The 17881-nt window shown below is 35.7% G+C and overlaps 18 non-coding genes across 18 annotated transcripts; all 18 read left to right on the top strand.

Annotated features, from left to right (window-relative positions):
* The first annotated feature begins 769 nt into the window (after nt 1-769).
* TRNAV-UAC (transfer RNA valine (anticodon UAC)) lies at nt 770-842 on the top strand. Its single transcript has one exon. It is a non-coding gene; the product is annotated as a tRNA-Val (tRNA).
* Nucleotides 843-1839: 997 nt separating this feature from the next.
* TRNAV-UAC (transfer RNA valine (anticodon UAC)) lies at nt 1840-1912 on the top strand. The gene has a single exon. It is a non-coding gene; the product is annotated as a tRNA-Val (tRNA).
* Nucleotides 1913-2203: 291 nt separating this feature from the next.
* On the top strand, nt 2204-2276 carry TRNAV-UAC (transfer RNA valine (anticodon UAC)). Its single transcript has one exon. It is a non-coding gene; the product is annotated as a tRNA-Val (tRNA).
* Nucleotides 2277-2950: 674 nt separating this feature from the next.
* TRNAV-UAC (transfer RNA valine (anticodon UAC)) lies at nt 2951-3023 on the top strand. The gene has a single exon. It is a non-coding gene; the product is annotated as a tRNA-Val (tRNA).
* A 291-nt stretch (nt 3024-3314) lies between these two features.
* TRNAV-UAC (transfer RNA valine (anticodon UAC)) lies at nt 3315-3387 on the top strand. The gene has a single exon. It is a non-coding gene; the product is annotated as a tRNA-Val (tRNA).
* Nucleotides 3388-4021: 634 nt separating this feature from the next.
* Nucleotides 4022-4094, top strand: TRNAV-UAC (transfer RNA valine (anticodon UAC)). Its single transcript has one exon. It is a non-coding gene; the product is annotated as a tRNA-Val (tRNA).
* A 2513-nt stretch (nt 4095-6607) lies between these two features.
* Nucleotides 6608-6680, top strand: TRNAV-UAC (transfer RNA valine (anticodon UAC)). Its single transcript has one exon. It is a non-coding gene; the product is annotated as a tRNA-Val (tRNA).
* A 674-nt stretch (nt 6681-7354) lies between these two features.
* Nucleotides 7355-7427, top strand: TRNAV-UAC (transfer RNA valine (anticodon UAC)). The gene has a single exon. It is a non-coding gene; the product is annotated as a tRNA-Val (tRNA).
* A 1038-nt stretch (nt 7428-8465) lies between these two features.
* Nucleotides 8466-8538, top strand: TRNAV-UAC (transfer RNA valine (anticodon UAC)). Its single transcript has one exon. It is a non-coding gene; the product is annotated as a tRNA-Val (tRNA).
* Nucleotides 8539-9536: 998 nt separating this feature from the next.
* Nucleotides 9537-9609, top strand: TRNAV-UAC (transfer RNA valine (anticodon UAC)). The gene has a single exon. It is a non-coding gene; the product is annotated as a tRNA-Val (tRNA).
* A 1038-nt stretch (nt 9610-10647) lies between these two features.
* Nucleotides 10648-10720, top strand: TRNAV-UAC (transfer RNA valine (anticodon UAC)). Its single transcript has one exon. It is a non-coding gene; the product is annotated as a tRNA-Val (tRNA).
* A 1401-nt stretch (nt 10721-12121) lies between these two features.
* Nucleotides 12122-12194, top strand: TRNAV-UAC (transfer RNA valine (anticodon UAC)). Its single transcript has one exon. It is a non-coding gene; the product is annotated as a tRNA-Val (tRNA).
* Nucleotides 12195-12868: 674 nt separating this feature from the next.
* On the top strand, nt 12869-12941 carry TRNAV-UAC (transfer RNA valine (anticodon UAC)). Its single transcript has one exon. It is a non-coding gene; the product is annotated as a tRNA-Val (tRNA).
* Nucleotides 12942-13939: 998 nt separating this feature from the next.
* TRNAV-UAC (transfer RNA valine (anticodon UAC)) lies at nt 13940-14012 on the top strand. The gene has a single exon. It is a non-coding gene; the product is annotated as a tRNA-Val (tRNA).
* A 291-nt stretch (nt 14013-14303) lies between these two features.
* On the top strand, nt 14304-14376 carry TRNAV-UAC (transfer RNA valine (anticodon UAC)). Its single transcript has one exon. It is a non-coding gene; the product is annotated as a tRNA-Val (tRNA).
* Nucleotides 14377-16520: 2144 nt separating this feature from the next.
* On the top strand, nt 16521-16593 carry TRNAV-UAC (transfer RNA valine (anticodon UAC)). Its single transcript has one exon. It is a non-coding gene; the product is annotated as a tRNA-Val (tRNA).
* Nucleotides 16594-17227: 634 nt separating this feature from the next.
* On the top strand, nt 17228-17300 carry TRNAV-UAC (transfer RNA valine (anticodon UAC)). The gene has a single exon. It is a non-coding gene; the product is annotated as a tRNA-Val (tRNA).
* A 291-nt stretch (nt 17301-17591) lies between these two features.
* TRNAV-UAC (transfer RNA valine (anticodon UAC)) lies at nt 17592-17664 on the top strand. Its single transcript has one exon. It is a non-coding gene; the product is annotated as a tRNA-Val (tRNA).
* The last annotated feature ends 217 nt before the right edge of the window (nt 17665-17881 follow it).

Below are 17881 nucleotides of genomic sequence, written 5' to 3' on the forward strand. Positions count from 1 at the left end.
TTTGAAAGATCAGTGGACAACCATTTTCTGCAGCTGTCATCCAAACCAACTGACCTGTGGTGGGTTTCATAGTGTAGTGGTCATCACGTCTGCTTTACACACAGAAGGTCCTGGGTTCAATCCCCAGTGAAACCATAGTTTAATTTTTAACTTTTGGTTATCCTTATGAAATATTTTATGTAAGAATTCTCATGTTCAGTAGACACCCATTTAAAGCAAAGACAAATGAAATCACATATTTCAATCTAGAATTCATATGGTGGTGGTCATTTAGTCTGATATACAAGTGAAATGTTCAAGTTTTCATCCCCACTTAAAACCATGGTCATATCCTTCTGAACAGGATTCTCTAGAAGAAAGTTGCATTGTCTTTTCGGAAGATCATAAAACACCTGTGTACAACAACGGTCAATTAAAACACTGCTTAAGTGTTGTGTTTCAAAGTGTAGTGGTCATCACACCTGCTTTTCATTCAGTATGTCCTGAGATCTATCCTAAGTCAAATGAAAGCCAGAGTCATTAACCCTTGGTTATCCTCAATAAATTTTCTTTCGAAGCATTCTAATGTTCTGTAGATACCCATTTGAAGGAAAAAGAAATGAAATGACACATTTCAAACAATAATTTATTTGGAAGTGGTCATTACATCTGCTATGGGATTATCCTTTTGAACATGCGTCTGTTGAAGAAAATTACAATGTATGATTTTGGAATGATCAGGAGACACCCATGTACTGCAACGGTCAATGAAAAACATAGGGACAAGTTGGGTTTCATAGTGTAGTGGTCATCACATCTGCTTTACACGCAGAAGGTCCTGGGTTCAATCCCCAGTGAAACCAAGCGCTTAAGTTTTAACCATTGGTTATTTTTAAAAAACAATTGTATGTAAGCATACTCAAATTCCATGGCCACCCATTTAAACGAAAGACAATTGAAATGACATATTACAATCTATAATTCATATGGTAGTAGTCAATTTGTCTGATTTACAGTTAGATTGTCCTACTTTTTATCACTTATGAGCACATCTTTTTGAACAGGTTTCTTTAGAAGAAAATTATATTGTGTTTTGAAAGATCAGTGGACAACCGTTTTCTGCAGCTGTCATCCAATCCAACTGATCTGTGGTGGGTTTCATAGTGTAGTGGTCATCACGTCTGATTACACGCAGAAGGTCCTGGGTTCAATCTCCAGTGAAACCATAGTTTAATTTTTAACTTTTGGTTATCCTTATGAAATATTTTATGTAAGAATTCTCATGTTCAGTAGACACCCATTTAAAGCAAAGACAAATGAAATCACATATTTCAATCTAGAATTCATATGGTGGTGGTCATTTAGTCTGATTTACAAGTGAAATGTTCAAGTTTTCATCCCCACTAAAAACCATGGTCATATCCTTCTGAACAGGATTCTCTAGAAGAAAGTTGCATTGTCTTTTCGGAAGATCATAAAACACCTGTGTACAACAACGGTCAATTAAAACACTGCTTAAGTGTTGTGTTTCAAAGTGTAGTGGTCATCACACCTGCTTTTCATTCAGTATGTCCTGAGATCTATCCTAAGTCAAATGAAAGCCAGAGTCATTAACCCTTGGTTATCCTCAATAAATTTTCTTTCGAAGCATTCTAATGTTCTGTAGATACCCATTTGAAGGAAAAAGAAATGAAATGACACATTTCAAACAATAATTTATTTGGAAGTGGTCATTACATCTGCTATGGGATTATCCTTTTGAACATGCGTCTGTTGAAGAAAATTACAATGTATGATTTTGGAATGATCAGGAGACACCCATGTACTGCAACGGTCAATGAAAAACATAGGGACAAGTTGGGTTTCATAGTGTAGTGGTCATCACATCTGCTTTACATGCAGAAGGTCCTGGGTTCAATCCCCAGTGAAACCAAGCGCTTAAGCTTTAACCATTGGTTATTTTTAAAAAACAATTGTATGTAAGCATACTCAAATTCCATGGCCACCCATTTAAACGAAAGACAATTGAAATGACATATTACAATCTATAATTCATATGGTAGTAGTCAATTTGTCTGATTTACAGTTAGATTGTCCTACTTTTTATCACTTATGAGCACATCTTTTTGAACAGGTTTCTTTAGAAGAAAATTATATTGTGTTTTGAAAGATCAGTGGACAACCGTTTTCTGCAGCTGTCATCCAATTCAACTGATCGGTGGTGGGTTTCATAGTGTAGTGGTCATCACGTCTGCTTTACACGCAGAAGGTCCTGGGTTCAATCCCCAGTGAAACCATAGTTTAATTTTTAACTTTTGGTTATCCTTATGAAATATTTTATGTAAGAATTCTCATGTTCAGTAGACACCCATTTAAAGCAAGGACAAATGAAATCACATATTTCAATCTAGAATTCATATGGTGGTGGTCATTTAGTCTGATTTACAAGTGAAATGTTCAAGTTTTCATCCCCACTAAAAACCATGGTCATATCCTTCTGAACAGGATTCTCTAGAAGAAAGTTGCATTGTCTTTTCGGAAGATCATAAAACACCTGTGTACAACAACGGTCAATTAAAACACTGCTTAAGTGTTGTGTTTCAAAGTGTAGTGGTCATCACACCTGCTTTTCATTCAGTATGTCCTGAGATCTATCCTAAGTCAAATGAAAGCCAGAGTCATTAACCCTTGGTTATCCTCAATAAATTTTCTTTCGAAGCATTCTAATGTTCTGTAGATACCCATTTGAAGGAAAAAGAAATGAAATGACACATTTCAAACAATAATTTATTTGGAAGTGGTCATTACATCTGCTTTGCAAGTGGAAGCTCTTCACTTTGATCCCCACCAAAACTATGGGATTATCCTTTTGAACATGCGTCTGTTGAAGAAAATTACAATGTATGATTTTGGAATGATCAGGAGACACCCATGTACTGCAACGGTCAATGAAAAACATAGGGACAAGTTGGGTTTCATAGTGTAGTGGTCATCACATCTGCTTTACACGCAGAAGGTCCTGGGTTCAATCCCCAGTGAAACCAAGGGCTTAATCTTTAACCGTTGGTTATTTTTGAAAAACAATTATATGTAAGCATACTCAAATTCCATGGCCACCCATTTAAACGAAAGACAATTGAAATGACATATTACAATCTGTAATTCATATGGTAGCAGTCAATTTGTCTGATTTACAGTTAGATTGTCCTACTTTTTATCACTTATGAGCACATCTTTTTGAACAGGTTTCTTTAGAAGAAAATTATATTGTGTTTTGAAAGATCAGTGGACAACCATTTTCTGCAGCTGTCATCCAAACCAACTGACCTGTGGTGGGTTTCATAGTGTAGTGGTCATCACGTCTGCTTTACACGCAGAAGGTCCTGGGTTCAATCCCCAGTGAAACCATAGTTTAATTTTTAACTTTTGGTTATCCTTATGAAATATTTTATGTAAGAATTCTCATGTTCAGCAGACACCCATTTAAAGCAAAGACAAATGAAATCACATATTTCAATCTAGAATTCATATGGTGGTGGTCATTTAGTCTGATATACAAGTGAAATGTTCAAGTTTTCATCCCCACTAAAAACCATGGTCATATCCTTCTGAACAGGATTCTCTAGAAGAAAGTTGCATTGTCTTTTCGGAAGATCATAAAACACCTGTGTACAACAACGGTCAATTAAAACACTGCTTAAGTGTTGTGTTTCAAAGTGTAGTGGTCATCACACCTGCTTTTCATTCAGTATGTCCTGAGATCTATCCTAAGTCAAATGAAAGCCAGAGTCATTAACCCTTGGTTATCCTCAATAAATTTTCTTTCGAAGCATTCTAATGTTCTGTAGATACCCATTTGAAGGAAAAAGAAATGAAATGACACATTTCAAACAATAATTTATTTGGAAGTGGTCATTACATCTGCTATGGGATTATCCTTTTGAACATGCGTCTGTTGAAGAAAATTACAATGTATGATTTTGGAATGATCAGGAGACACCCATGTACTGCAACGGTCAATGAAAAACATAGGGACAAGTTGGGTTTCATAGTGTAGTGGTCATCACATCTGCTTTACATGCAGAAGGTCCTGGGTTCAATCCCCAGTGAAACCAAGGGCTTAAGCTTTAACCATTGGTTATTTTTAAAAAACAATTGTATGTAAGCATACTCAAATTCCATGGCCACCCATTTAAACGAAAGACAATTGAAATGACATATTACAATCTATAATTCATATGGTAGTAGTCAATTTGTCTGATTTACAGTTAGATTGTCCTACTTTTTATCACTTATGAGCACATCTTTTTGAACAGGTTTCTTTAGAAGAAAATTATATTGTGTTTTGAAAGATCAGTGGACAACCATTTTCTGCAGCTGTCATCCAAACCAACTGACCTGTGGTGGGTTTCATAGTGTAGTGTTCATCACGTCTGCTTTACACACAGAAGGTCCTGGGTTCAATCCCCAGTGAAACCATAGTTTAATTTTTAACTTTTGGTTATCCTTATGAAATATTTTATGTAAGAATTCTCATGTTCAGTAGACACCCATTTAAAGCAAAGACAAATGAAATCACATATTTCAATCTAGAATTCATATGGTGGTGGTCATTTAGTCTGATATACAAGTGAAATGTTCAAGTTTTCATCCCCACTAAAAACCATGGTCATATCCTTCTGAACAGGATTCTCTAGAAGAAAGTTGCATTGTCTTTTCGGAAGATCATAAAACACCTGTGTACAACAACGGTCAATTAAAACACTGCTTAAGTGTTGTGTTTCAAAGTGTAGTGGTCATCACACCTGCTTTTCATTCAGTATGTCCTGAGATCTATCCTAAGTCAAATGAAAGCCAGAGTCATTAACCCTTGGTTATCCTCAATAAATTTTCTTTCGAAGCATTCTAATGTTCTGTAGATACCCATTTGAAGGAAAAAGAAATGAAATGACACATTTCAAACAATAATTTATTTGGAAGTGGTCATTACATCTGCTTTGCAAGTGGAAGCTCTTCACTTTGATCCCCACCAAAACTATGGGATTATCCTTTTGAACATGCGTTTGTTGAAGAAAATTACAATGTATGATTTTGGAATGATCAGGAGACACCCATGTACTGCAACGGTCAATGAAAAACATAGGGACAAGTTGGGTTTCATAGTGTAGTGGTCTTCACATCTGCTTTACACGCAGAAGGTCCTGGGTTCAATCCCCAGAGAAACCAAGGGCTTAATCTTTAACCATTGGTTATTTTTGAAAAACAATTATATGTAAGCATACTCAAATTCCATGGCCACCCATTTAAACGAAAGACAATTGAAATGACATATTACAATCTGTAATTCATATGGTAGCAGTCAATTTGTCTGATTTACAGTTAGATTGTCCTACTTTTTAGCACTTATGAGCACATCTTTTTGAACAGGTTTCTTTAGAAGAAAATTATATTGTGTTTTGAAAGATCAGTGGACAACCATTTTCTGCAGCTGTCATCCAAACCAACTGACCTGTGGTGGGTTTCACAGTGTAGTGGTCATCACGTCTGCTTTACACGCAGAAGGTCCTGGGTTCAATCCCCAGTGAAACCATAGTTTAATTTTTAACTTTTGGTTATCCTTATGAAATATTTTATGTAAGAATTCTCATGTTCAGCAGACACCCATTTAAAGCAAAGACAAATGAAATCACATATTTCAATCTAGAATTCATATGGTGGTGGTCATTTAGTCTGATATACAAGTGAAATGTTCAAGTTTTCATCCCCACTAAAAACCATGGTCATATCCTTCTGAACAGGATTCTCTAGAAGAAAGTTGCATTGTCTTTTCGGAAGATCATAAAACACCTGTGTACAACAACGGTCAATTAAAACACTGCTTAAGTGTTGTGTTTCAAAGTGTAGTGGTCATCACACCTGCTTTTCATTCAGTATGTCCTGAGATCTATCCTAAGTCAAATGAAAGCCAGAGTCATTAACCCTTGGTTATCCTCAATAAATTTTCTTTCGAAGCATTCTAATGTTCTGTAGATACCCATTTGAAGGAAAAAGAAATGAAATGACACATTTCAAACAATAATTTATTTGGAAGTGGTCATTACATCTGCTTTGCAAGTGGAAGCTCTTCACTTTGATCCCCACCAAAACTATGGGATTATCCTTTTGAACATGCGTTTGTTGAAGAAAATTACAATGTATGATTTTGGAATCATCAGAAGACACCCATGTACTGCAACGGTCAATGAAAAACATAGGGACAAGTTGGGTTTCATAGTGTAGTGGTCATCACATCTGCTTTACACGCAGAAGGTCCTGGATTCAATCTCCAGTGAAACCAAGGGCTTAAGCTTTAACCATTGGTTATTTTTAAAAAACAATTGTATGTAAGCATACTCAAATTCCATGGCCACCCATTTAAACGAAAGACAATTGAAATGACATATTACAATCTATAATTCATATGGTAGTAGTCAATTTGTCTGATTTACAGTTAGATTGTCCTACTTTTTATCACTTATGAGCACATCTTTTTGAACAGGTTTCTTTAGAAGAAAATTATATTGTGTTTTGAAAGATCAGTGGACAACCGTTTTCTGCAGCTGTCATCCAATCCAACTGATCTGTGGTGGGTTTCATAGTGTAGTGGTCATCACGTCTGCTTTACACGCAGAAGGTCCTGGGTTCAATCCCCAGTGAAACCATAGTTTAATTTTTAACTTTTGGTTATCCTTATGAAATATTTTATGTAAGAATTCTCATGTTCAGTAGACACCCATTTAAAGCAAAGACAAATGAAATCACATATTTCAATCTAGAATTCATATGGTGGTGGTCATTTAGTCTGATTTACAAGTGAAATGTTCAAGTTTTCATCCCCACTAAAAACCATGGTCATATCCTTCTGAACAGGATTCTCTAGAAGAAAGTTGCATTGTCTTTTCGGAAGATCATAAAACACCTGTGTACAACAACGGTCAATTAAAACACTGCTTAAGTGTTGTGTTTCAAAGTGTAGTGGTCATCACACCTGCTTTTCATTCAGTATGTCCTGAGATCTATCCTAAGTCAAATGAAAGCCAGAGTCATTAACCCTTGGTTATCCTCAATAAATTTTCTTTCGAAGCATTCTAATGTTCTGTAGATACCCATTTGAAGGAAAAAGAAATGAAATGACACATTTCAAACAATAATTTATTTGGAAGTGGTCATTACATCTGCTTTGCAAGTGGAAGCTCTTCACTTTGATCCCCACCAAAACTATGGGATTATCCTTTTGAACATGCGTCTGTTGAAGAAAATTACAATGTATGATTTTGGAATGATCAGGAGACACCCATGTACTGCAACGGTCAATTAAAAACATAGGGACAAGTTGGGTTTCATAGTGTAGTGGTCATCACTTCTGCTTTACACGCAGAAGGTCCTGGGTTCAATCCCCAGTGAAACCAAGGGCTTAAGCTTTAACCATTGGTTATTTTTGAAAAACAATTATATGTAAGCATACTCAAATTCCATGGCCACCCATTTAAACGAAAGACAATTGAAATGACATATTACAATCTGTAATTCATATGGTAGCAGTCAATTTGTCTGATTTACAGTTAGATTGTCCTACTTTTTATCACTTATGAGCACATCTTTTTGAACAGGTTTCTTTAGAAGAAAATTATATTGTGTTTTGAAAGATCAGTGGACAACCATTTTCTGCAGCAGTCATGCAAACCAACTGACCTATGGTGGGTTTCATAGTGTAGTGGTCATCACGTCTGCTTTACACACAGAAGGTCCTGGGTTCAATCCCCAGTGAAACCATAGTTTAATTTTTAACTTTTGGTTATCCTTATGAAATATTTTATGTAAGAATTCTCATGTTCAGTAGACACCCATTTAAAGCAAAGACAAATGAAATCACATATTTCAATCTAGAATTCATATGGTGGTGGTCATTTAGTCTCATATACAAGTGAAATGTTCAAGTTTTCATCCCCACTTAAAACCATGGTCATATCCTTCTGAACAGGATTCTCTAGAAGAAAGTTGCATTGTCTTTTCGGAAGATCATAAAACACCTGTGTACAACAACGGTCAATTAAAACACTGCTTAAGTGTTGTGTTTCAAAGTGTAGTGGTCATCACACCTGCTTTTCATTCAGTATGTCCTGAGATCTATCCTAAGTCAAATGAAAGCCAGAGTCATTAACCCTTGGTTATCCTCAATAAATTTTCTTTCGAAGCATTCTAATGTTCTGTAGATACCCATTTGAAGGAAAAAGAAATGAAATGACACATTTCAAACAATAATTTATTTGGAAGTGGTCATTACATCTGCTTTGCAAGTGGAAGCTCTTCACTTTGATCCCCACCAAAACTATGGGATTATCCTTTTGAACATGCGTCTGTTGAAGAAAATTACAATGTATGATTTTGGAATGATCAGGAGACACCCATGTACTGCAACGGTCAATGAAAAACATAGGGACAAGTTGGGTTTCATAGTGTAGTGGTCATCACATCTGCTTTACACGCAGAAGGTCCTGGGTTCAATCCCCAGTGAAACCAAGGGCTTAATCTTTAACCGTTGGTTATTTTTGAAAAACAATTATATGTAAGCATACTCAAATTCCATGGCCACCCATTTAAACGAAAGACAATTGAAATGACATATTACAATCTGTAATTCATATGGTAGCAGTCAATTTGTCTGATTTACAGTTAGATTGTCCTACTTTTTATCACTTATGAGCACATCTTTTTGAACAGGTTTCTTTAGAAGAAAATTATATTGTGTTTTGAAAGATCAGTGGACAACCATTTTCTGCAGCTGTCATCCAAACCAACTGACCTGTGGTGGGTTTCATAGTGTAGTGGTCATTACGTCTGCTTTACACACAGAAGGTCCTGGGTTCAATCCCCAGTGAAACCATAGTTTAATTTTTAACTTTTGGTTATCCTTATGAAATATTTTATGTAAGAATTCTCATGTTCAGTAGACACCCATTTAAAGCAAAGACAAATGAAATCACATATTTCAATCTAGAATTCATATGGTGGTGGTCATTTGGTCTGATATACAAGTGAAATGTTCAAGTTTTCATCCCCACTAAAAACCATGGTCATATCCTTCTGAACAGGATTCTCTAGAAGAAAGTTGCATTGTCTTTTCGGAAGATCATAAAACACCTGTGTACAACAACGGTCAATTAAAACACTGCTTAAGTGTTGTGTTTCAAAGTGTAGTGGTCATCACACCTGCTTTTCATTCAGTATGTCCTGAGATCTATCCTAAGTCAAATGAAAGCCAGAGTCATTAACCCTTGGTTATCCTCAATAAATTTTCTTTCGAAGCATTCTAATGTTCTGTAGATACCCATTTGAAGGAAAAAGAAATGAAATGACACATTTCAAACAATAATTTATTTGGAAGTGGTCATTACATCTGCTATGGGATTATCCTTTTGAACATGCGTCTGTTGAAGAAAATTACAATGTATGATTTTGGAATGATCAGGAGACACCCATGTACTGCAACGGTCAATGAAAAACATAGGGACAAGTTGGGTTTCATAGTGTAGTGGTCATCACATCTGCTTTACACGCAGAAGGTCCTGGGTTCAATCCCCAGTGAAACCAAGGGCTTAAGCTTTAACCATTGGTTATTTTTGAAAAACAATTATATGTAAGCATACTCAAATTCCATGGCCACCCATTTAAACGAAAGACAATTGAAATGACATATTACAATCTGTAATTCATATGGTAGCAGTCAATTTGTCTGATTTACAGTTAGATTGTCCTACTTTTTATCACTTATGAGCACATCTTTTTGAACAGGTTTCTTTATAAGAAAATTATATTGTGTTTTGAAAGATCAGTGGACAACCGTTTTCTGCAGCTGTCATCCAAACCAACTGACCTGTGGTGGGTTTCATAGTGTAGTGGTCATCACGTCTGCTTTACACACAGAAGGTCCTGGGTTCAATCCCCATTGAAACCATAGTTTAATTTTTAACTTTTGGTTATCCTTATGAAATATTTTATGTAAGAATTCTCATGTTCAGTAGACACCCATTTAAAGCAAAGACAAATGAAATCACATATTTCAATCTAGAATTCATATGGTGGTGGTCATTTAGTCTGATTTACAAGTGAAATGTTCAAGTTTTCATCCCCACTAAAAACCATGGTCATATCCTTCTGAACAGGATTCTCTAGAAGAAAGTTGCATTGTCTTTTCGGAAGATCATAAAACACCTGTGTACAACAACGGTCAATTAAAACACTGCTTAAGTGTTGTGTTTCAAAGTGTAGTAGTCATCACACCTGCTTTTCATTCAGTATGTCCTGAGATCTATCCTAAGTCAAATGAAAGCCAGAGTCATTAACCCTTGGTTATCCTCAATAAATTTTCTTTCGAAGCATTCTAATGTTCTGTAGATACCCATTTGAAGGAAAAAGAAATGAAATGACACATTTCAAACAATAATTTATTTGGAAGTGGTCATTACATCTGCTTTGCAAGTGGAAGCTCTTCACTTTGATCCCCACCAAAACTATGGGATTATCCTTTTGAACATGCGTTTGTTGAAGAAAATTACAATGTATGATTTTGGAATGATCAGGAGACACCCATGTACTGCAACGGTCAATGAAAAACATAGGGACAAGTTGGGTTTCATAGTGTAGTGGTCATCACATCTGCTTTACACGCAGAAGGTCCTGGGTTCAATCCCCAGTGAAACCAAGGGCTTAAGCTTTAACCATTGGTTATTTTTAAAAAACAATTGTATGTAAGCATACTCAAATTCCATGGCCACCCATTTAAACGAAAGACAATTGAAATGACATATTACAATCTATAATTCATATGGTAGTAGTCAATTTGTCTGATTTACAGTTAGATTGTCCTACTTTTTATCACTTATGAGCACATCTTTTTGAACAGGTTTCTTTAGAAGAAAATTATATTGTGTTTTGAAAGATCAGTGGACAACCGTTTTCTGCAGCTGTCATCCAATCCAACTGATCGGTGGTGGGTTTCATAGTGTAGTGGTCATCAGTCTGCTTTACACGCACAAGGTCCTGGGTTCAATCCCCAGTGAAACCATAGTTTAATTTTTAACTTTTGGTTATCCTTATGAAATATTTTATGTAAGAATTCTCATGTTCAGTAGACACCCATTTAAAGCAAAGACAAATGAAATCACATATTTCAATCTAGAATTCATATGGTGGTGGTCATTTAGTCTGATTTACAAGTGAAATGTTCAAGTTTTCATCCCCACTAAAAACCATGGTCATATCCTTCTGAACAGGATTCTCTAGAAGAAAGTTGCATTGTCTTTTCGGAAGATCATAAAACACCTGTGTACAACAACGGTCAATTAAAACACTGCTTAAGTGTTGTGTTTCAAAGTGTAGTGGTCATCACACCTGCTTTTCATTCAGTATGTCCTGAGATCTATCCTAAGTCAAATGAAAGCCAGAGTCATTAACCCTTGGTTATCCTCAATAAATTTTCTTTCGAAGCATTCTAATGTTCTGTAGATACCCATTTGAAGGAAAAAGAAATGAAATGACACATTTCAAACAATAATTTATTTGGAAGTGGTCATTACATCTGCTTTGCAAGTGGAAGCTCTTCACTTTGATCCCCACCAAAACTATGGGATTATCCTTTTGAACATGCGTTTGTTGAAGAAAATTACAATGTATGATTTTGGAATCATCAGAAGACACCCATGTACTGCAACGGTCAATGAAAAACATAGGGACAAGTTGGGTTTCATAGTGTAGTGGTCATCACATCTGCTTTACACGCAGAAGGTCCTGGATTCAATCCCCAGTGAAACCAAGGGCTTAAGCTTTAACCATTGGTTATTTTTAAAAAACAATTGTATGTAAGCATACTCAAATTCCATGGCCACCCATTTAAACGAAAGACAATTGAAATGACATATTACAATCTATAATTCATATGGTAGTAGTCAATTTGTCTGATTTACAGTTAGATTGTCCTACTTTTTATCACTTATGAGCACATCTTTTTGAACAGGTTTCTTTAGAAGAAAATTATATTGTGTTTTGAAAGATCAGTGGACAACCGTTTTCTGCAGCTGTCATCCAATCCAACTGATCTGTGGTGGGTTTCATAGTGTAGTGGTCATCACGTCTGCTTTACACGCAGAAGGTCCTGGGTTCAATCCCCAGTGAAACCATAGTTTAATTTTTAACTTTTGGTTATCCTTATGAAATATTTTATGTAAGAATTCTCATGTTCAGTAGACACCCATTTAAAGCAAAGACAAATGAAATCACATATTTCAATCTAGAATTCATATGGTGGTGGTCATTTAGTCTGATTTACAAGTGAAATGTTCAAGTTTTCATCCCCACTAAAAACCATGGTCATATCCTTCTGAACAGGATTCTCTAGAAGAAAGTTGCATTGTCTTTTCGGAAGATCATAAAACACCTGTGTACAACAACGGTCAATTAAAACACTGCTTAAGTGTTGTGTTTCAAAGTGTAGTGGTCATCACACCTGCTTTTCATTCAGTATGTCCTGAGATCTATCCTAAGTCAAATGAAAGCCAGAGTCATTAACCCTTGGTTATCCTCAATAAATTTTCTTTCGAAGCATTCTAATGTTCTGTAGATACCCATTTGAAGGAAAAAGAAATGAAATGACACATTTCAAACAATAATTTATTTGGAAGTGGTCATTACATCTGCTTTGCAAGTGGAAGCTCTTCACTTTGATCCCCACCAAAACTATGGGATTATCCTTTTGAACATGCGTCTGTTGAAGAAAATTACAATGTATGATTTTGGAATGATCAGGAGACACCCATGTACTGCAACGGTCAATGAAAAACATAGGGACAAGTTGGGTTTCATAGTGTAGTGGTCATCACATCTGCTTTACATGCAGAAGGTCCTGGGTTCAATCCCCAGTGAAACCAAGGGCTTAAGCTTTAACCATTGGTTATTTTTAAAAAACAATTGTATGTAAGCATACTCAAATTCCATGGCCACCCATTTAAACGAAAGACAATTGAAATGACATATTACAATCTATAATTCATATGGTAGTAGTCAATTTGTCTGATTTACAGTTAGATTGTCCTACTTTTTATCACTTATGAGCACATCTTTTTGAACAGGTTTCTTTAGAAGAAAATTATATTGTGTTTTGAAAGATCAGTGGACAACCATTTTCTGCAGCTGTCATCCAAACCAACTGACCTGTGGTGGGTTTCATAGTGTAGTGGTCATCACGTCTGCTTTACACACAGAAGGTCCTGGGTTCAATCCCCAGTGAAACCATAGTTTAATTTTTAACTTTTGGTTATCCTTATGAAATATTTTATGTAAGAATTCTCATGTTCAGTAGACACCCATTTAAAGCAAAGACAAAGGAAATCACATATTTCAATCTAGAATTCATATGGTGGTGGTCATTTAGTCTGATATACAAGTGAAATGTTCAAGTTTTCATCCCCACTAAAAACCATGGTCATATCCTTCTGAACAGGATTCTCTAGAAGAAAGTTGCATTGTCTTTTCGGAAGATCATAAAACACCTGTGTACAACAACGGTCAATTAAAACACTGCTTAAGTGTTGTGTTTCAAAGTGTAGTGGTCATCACACCTGCTTTTCATTCAGTATGTCCTGAGATCTATCCTAAGTCAAATGAAAGCCAGAGTCATTAACCCTTGGTTATCCTCAATAAATTTTCTTTCGAAGCATTCTAATGTTCTGTAGATACCCATTTGAAGGAAAAAGAAATGAAATGACACATTTCAAACAATAATTTATTTGGAAGTGGTCATTACATCTGCTATGGGATTATCCTTTTGAACATGCGTCTGTTGAAGAAAATTACAATGTATGATTTTGGAATGATCAGGAGACACCCATGTACTGCAACGGTCAATGAAAAACATAGGGACAAGTTGGGTTTCATAGTGTAGTGGTCATCACATCTGCTTTACACGCAGAAGGTCCTGGGTTCAATCCCCAGTGAAACCAAGGGCTTAATCTTTAACCATTGGTTATTTTTGAAAAACAATTATATGTAAGCATACTCAAATTCCATGGCCACCCATTTAAACGAAAGACAATTGAAATGACATATTACAATCTGTAATTCATATGGTAGTAGTCAATTTGTCTGATTTACAGTTAGATTGTCCTACTTTTTATCACTTATGAGCACATCTTTTTGAACAGGTTTCTTTAGAAGAAAATTATATTGTGTTTTGAAAGATCAGTGGACAACCATTTTCTGCAGCTGTCATCCAAACCAACTGACCTGTGGTGGGTTTCATAGTGTAGTGGTCATCACGTCTGCTTTACACGCAGAAGGTCCTGGGTTCAATCCCCAGTGAAACCATAGTTTAATTTTTAACTTTTGGTTATCCTTATGAAATATTTTATGTAAGAATTCTCATGTTCAGCAGACACCCATTTAAAGCAAAGACAAATGAAATCACATATTTCAATCTAGAATTCATATGGTGGTGGTCATTTAGTCTGATATACAAGTGAAATGTTCAAGTTTTCATCCCCACTAAAAACCATGGTCATATCCTTCTGAACAGGATTCTCTAGAAGAAAGTTGCATTGTCTTTTCGGAAGATCATAAAACACCGGTGTACAACAACGGTCAATTAAAACACTGCTTAAGTGTTGTGTTTCAAAGTGTAGTGGTCATCACACCTGCTTTTCATTCAGTATGTCCTGAGATCTATCCTAAGTCAAATGAAAGCCAGAGTCATTAACCCTTGGTTATCCTCAATAAATTTTCTTTCGAAGCATTCTAATGTTCTGTAGATACCCATTTGAAGGAAAAAGAAATGAAATGACACATTTCAAACAATAATTTATTTGGAAGTGGTCATTACATCTGCTTTGCAAGTGGAAGCTCTTCACTTTGATCCCCACCAAAACTATGGGATTATCCTTTTGAACATGCGTCTGTTGAAGAAAATTACAATGTATGATTTTGGAATGATCAGGAGACACCCATGTACTGCAACGGTCAATGAAAAACATAGGGACAAGTTGGGTTTCATAGTGTAGTGGTCATCACATCTGCTTTACACGCAGAAGGTCCTGGGTTTAATCTCCAGTGAAACCAAGGGCTTAATCTTTAACCATTGGTTATTTTTGAAAAACAATTATATGTAAGCATACTCAAATTCCATGGCCACCCATTTAAACGAAAGACAATTTAAATGACATATTACAATCTGTAATTCATATGGTAGCAGTCAATTTGTCTGATTTACAGTTAGATTGTCCTACTTTTTATCACTTATGAGCACATCTTTTTGAACAGGTTTCTTTAGAAGAAAATTATATTGTGTTTTGAAAGATCAGTGGACAACCATTTTCTGCAGCTGTCATCCAAACCAACTGACCTGTGGTGGGTTTCATAGTGTAGTGGTCATCACATCTGCTTTACACACAGAAGGTCCTGGGTTATGAGTGAAACCATAGTTTAATTTTTAACTTTTGGTTATCCTTATGAAATATTTTATGTAAGAATTCTCATGTTCAGTAGACACCCATTTAAAGCAAAGACAAATGAAATCACATATTTCAATCTAGAATTCATATGGTGGTGGTCATTTAGTCTGATATACAAGTGAAATGTTCAAGTTTTCATCCCCACTAAAAACCATGGTCATATCCTTCTGAACAGGATTCTCTAGAAGAAAGTTGCATTGTCTTTTCGGAAGATCATAAAACACCTGTGTACAACAACGGTCAATTAAAACACTGCTTAAGTGTTGTGTTTCAAAGTGTAGTGGTCATCACACCTGCTTTTCATTCAGTATGTCCTGAGATCTATCCTAAGTCAAATGAAAGCCAGAGTCATTAACCCTTGGTTATCCTCAATAAATTTTCTTTCGAAGCATTCTAATGTTCTGTAGATACCCATTTGAAGGAAAAAGAAATGAAATGACACATTTCAAACAATAATTTATTTGGAAGTGGTCATTACATCTGCTTTGCAAGTGGAAGCTCTTCACTTTGATCCCCACCAAAACTATGGGATTATCCTTTTGAACATGCGTTTGTTGAAGAAAATTACAATGTATGATTTTGGAATGATCAGGAGACACCCATGTACTGCAACGGTCAATGAAAAACATAGGGACAAGTTGGGATTCATAGTGTAGTGGTCATCACATCTGCTTTACACGCAGAAGGTCCTGGGTTCAATCCCCAGTGAAACCAAGGGCTTAAGCTTTAACCATTGGTTATTTTTAAAAAACAATTGTATGTAAGCATACTCAAATTCCATGGCCACCCATTTAAACGAAAGACAATTGAAATGACATATTACAATCTATAATTCATATGGTAGTAGTCAATTTGTCTGATTTACAGTTAGATTGTCCTACTTTTTATCACTTATGAGCACATCTTTTTGAACAGGTTTCTTTAGAAGAAAATTATATTGTGTTTTGAAAGATCAGTGGACAACCGTTTTCTGCAGCTGTCATCCAATCCAACTGATCTGTGGTGGGTTTCATAGTGTAGTGGTCATCACGTCTGCTTTACACGCAGAAGGTCCTGGGTTCAATCCCCAGCGAAACCATAGTTTAATTTTTAACTTTTGGTTATCCTTATGAAATATTTTATGTAAGAATTCTCATGTTCAGTAGACACCCATTTAAAGCAAAGACAAATGAAATCACATATTTCAATCTAGAATTCATATGGTGGTGGTCATTTAGTCTGATTTACAAGTGAAATGTTCAAGTTTTCATCCCCACTAAAAACCATGGTCATATCCTTCTGAACAGGATTCTCTAGAAGAAAGTTGCATTGTCTTTTCGGAAGATCATAAAACACCTGTGTACAACAACGGTCAATTAAAACACTGCTTAAGTGTTGTGTTTCAAAGTGTAGTGGTCATCACACCTGCTTTTCATTCAGTATGTCCTGAGATCTATCCTAAGTCAAATGAAAGCCAGAGTCATTAACCCTTGGTTATCCTCAATAAATTTTCTTTCGAAGCATTCTAATGTTCTGTAGATACCCATTTGAAGGAAAAAGAAATGAAATGACACATTTCAAACAATAATTTATTTGGAAGTGGTCATTACATCTGCTATGGGATTATCCTTTTGAACATGCGTCTGTTGAAGAAAATTACAATGTATGATTTTGGAATGATCAGGAGACACCCATGTACTGCAACGGTCAATGAAAAATATAGGGACAAGTTGGGTTTCATAGTGTAGTGGTCATCACATCTGCTTTACACGCAGAAGGTCCTGGGTTCAATCCCCAGTGAAACCAAGGGCTTAAGCTTTAACCATTGGTTATTTTTAAAAAACAATTGTATGTAAGCATACTCAAATTCCATGGCCACCCATTTAAACGAAAGACAATTGAAATGACATATTACAATCTATAATTCATATGGTAGTAGTCAATTTGTCTGATTTACAGTTAGATTGTCCTACTTTTTATCACTTATGAGCACATCTTTTTGAACAGGTTTCTTTAGAAGAAAATTATATTGTGTTTTGAAAGATCAGTGGACAACCATTTTCTGCAGCTGTCATCCAAACCAACTGACCTGTGGTGGGTTTCATAGTGTAGTGGTCATCACGTCTGCTTTACACGCAGAAGGTCCTGGGTTCAATCCCCAGTGAAACCATAGTTTAATTTTTAACTTTTGGTTATCCTTATGAAATATTTTATGTAAGAATTCTCATGTTCAGCAGACACCCATTTAAAGCAAAGACAAATGAAATCACATATTTCAATCTAGAATTCATATGGTGGTGGTCATTTAGTCTGATATACAAGTGAAATGTTCAAGTTTTCATCCCCACTAAAAACCATGGTCATATCCTTCTGAACAGGATTCTCTA

This window comes from Engystomops pustulosus, chromosome 7 (assembly GCF_040894005.1).
Source record: "Engystomops pustulosus chromosome 7, aEngPut4.maternal, whole genome shotgun sequence".
Lineage (NCBI taxonomy): Eukaryota > Metazoa > Chordata > Amphibia > Anura > Leptodactylidae > Engystomops > Engystomops pustulosus.